Raw genomic sequence first — 3,288 nt, 5'->3', positions numbered from 1 at the left:
TAAACGGAATAAAACACAAAATACACAAGGCATCTAAGCCAACAGACATCTAAACACATAACGAAAAACACAGAAAAACAAAATTAACAACGCAATAACGCCAACAGCATCCAAACCAAGGGTACCCAAGCCCTATGCGCTTGGTACTCTTTTGTTTTTGTTAATGCGCTTAGCTATAGACAGTGTGTTTTCTATACACTTATATGCGCTTAACCTTAGCAATACGTTGTTGTTGTTCTTAACAGTATACAAGCAAGAGTAAAACAACAACACTTTCTTATTCATTGCTGGTAAACATTGACGAGACGTAGATTTTGTTTTTGTTTATCGTAAAAAAAATTGTTTTAAAAAGCACATGGAAAAAATTTGTGTTAGTTTTAAATTTCAAACTTACATTATTCGCATATAAAATTATTGTTCAATAACTCACAATCTACTCTCATATAATTGAAAACGTTTTAAATACTTTTTTTATTCATTAAAAAATATATTTGCAAAACAAAAGGGAAAATTATTTTATTTTAACAAAAAATGCAAATCATATTTTTTTGCTGTGTATACTTTGTATGTTTGGATTCCAAACATACAAAAAAATACACAGCTGAATAAAACCAAATACATCTACACACACACGTGTACATTTTGCTTTTATAACAATTTTTTGATGAAATTTTCAGAGGTTGTCTCGGATTTTTGCTCATATCTCCGTTATTTACCGACCGATTTTGCTGATTTTAAATAGCGATCTTCTCGAAAGCATGTCTAATAGAATTATTGAAGATTCGGATCTCGCCGATATCTGGGGTCCTCTAAAACTGATTTCAACAGACAGACAGACGGACATGGCTTAATCGACTCCGCTATCTATAAGGATCCAGAATATATATACTTTATAGGGTCGGAAAATTATATTATAGAAATTACAAACGGAATGACAAACTTATATAACCCTTCTCACGAAGGTGAAGGGTATAACAACAACACAATGACGCCAACAGCATCCAAACCAAGGGTGCCCAAGCCCCATGCGCTTGGTACTCTTTTATTTATATATTAATACATTAATTTATAATGGCTTTTGAAAATATTCTCTGTGTATCATTTCATAAAGAGAGCAACTAAATTAAATTGTTTTTGTTTTGTGTATAGTTTGTTTTGTTGCTGAGAATATTTGTATTGCGTGTGTGTAAGTCAGAATAACACATTGCCTGTGAGGGCATGTTTGGCCGCCAATGGTTTAGATGTCTGTTGGTTTAGATGCCTTGTGTATTTTGTGTTTTATTTCGTTTAGCGTTGTTGTTGTTCTTTTTGTTTAGCTTTTGATGTAATAATAATGTAGTCGGGAAAAAATTTAAAATTTATAAAAGGTGTTTAAAATACACTATGGTGAAGGGTATATAAGATGCGGCACAGCCGAATATAGCACTCTTGTTATAAATGCGCTTAGCTATAGACATGTGTATTCAATACACTTATATGCGCTTAACACTAACAATACGTTGTTGTTGTTCTTAACAGTATACAAGCAAGAGTAAAACAACAACACTTTCGTATTCATTGCTGGTAAACATTGACGAGACGTAGATTTTGTTTTTGTTTATCGTAAAAAAATTGTTTTAAGAAGCACTTGGAAAAAATTTGTGTTAGGTTAAATTTCAAACTTACATTATTCGCATAAAAATTATTGTACAATAACTCACAATCTACTCTCATATAATTGAAAACGTTTTAAATACTTTTTTCTATTCATTAAGAAATATATTTGCAAAACAAAAGGGAAAATTATTTTATTTTAACAAAAAATGCAAATCATATTTTTTTGCTGTGTATTTTTTGTATGTTTGGATTCCAAACATACAAAAAAAGTACACAGCTGAATAAAACCAAATACATCTACACACACGTGTGTACATATTATATAGAATACAGTGTTGTTGTTGACATTTTTTGATGAAATTTTCAGAGGTTGTCTCGGATTTTTGCTCATATCTCCGTTATTTACCGACCGATTTTGCTGATTTTAAATAGCGATCTTTTCGAAAGCATGTCTAACAGAATTATTGAAGATTCGGATCTCGCCGATATCTGGGGTCCAGAATATATATACTTTTTAGGGTCGGAAAATTATATTATAGAAATTACAAACGGAATGACAAACTTATATATACCCTTCTCACGAAGGTGAAGGTTATAAAAATCTATAGGTATTATCACCACTCTTATGGAACATGGCCATAAATAATATTCTGGTAAAACTAGACTCTCTTAGCTATATATTACCTAATTAAGATATATATACAAAATTTGCTACAAATATTACTTTTATATACATAAAAAATTTTTTCTTCCGATCTGTCCACAATTGGCTCCTATACAAAGTCCCCTCCCGAAAATCACTTAAACGCTTATAACTCGCTACCTAATTAAATTATTTATACAAAATTTGAAACAAATATAATTTTTATCTACATAAATGTTAACGTAAATTTTTTCCGATCAATCCACAATTGGTCACACAAGGTCCCCTCACTTTTACGCTCATAACTCGCCATCTAATTAAGATATCTATACAAAATTTACTACTAATATTACTTTTTATACATAAATGTTTTTTTTTCGATCGGTCTATAATTGGTCATAGATTCCATACAAGGTTCTCTCCCAAAAATCGCTTCAACGACCATAACTCATTACCTAATTAAGATATTTATACAAAATTTTGCAAAAATATCACATTTATAGACGCAAATGTAACTTTTTTTTACTTTTATATACAGAAAATATACTTGAGATTTGTTTAACAATCATTCATAATTGTTCGTTCATTTTCGAAAATTTCGTAAACACCAAAAAAGTTTTTAAAAAATAAACTTTTTTTACTTCAGAAATGTTACTGTCAATTTCTTTATCCGATCGTTATATCGAAAGCCATTTCCACAATCAGTGTTGCCACTTTGGTTATTATTAACCAAAATTGGTTATTTTTATTTTGCATGTGTACATGTGAATTATTTTTTCGTTTTGGATTTTTTTGCAAACAATTGAACTAAAAGCGGTTTGCTTTTATTCCAAAAATAAAATTTAAAAAAAAAACTTCTTTTATCTCAAGTTTTAAATTAATTATGTTAATATACATATCGTCCTGTTTTGAATTTTGGTAATATTTATGTGGAATGCAATTTGTACATCTACTGCCCAGCAAAATATTATACCATCATATACGAGAGGTTGTTGGGGCAAATGAAATTGTTTTGCAGTACTGTCCGACGGACAGCATGGTGGCAGATG

Source organism: Lucilia cuprina, chromosome 2 (assembly GCF_022045245.1).
Source record: "Lucilia cuprina isolate Lc7/37 chromosome 2, ASM2204524v1, whole genome shotgun sequence".
Classification (NCBI taxonomy): domain Eukaryota; kingdom Metazoa; phylum Arthropoda; class Insecta; order Diptera; family Calliphoridae; genus Lucilia; species Lucilia cuprina.
Note: the sequence above shows the minus strand (reverse complement) of the source record.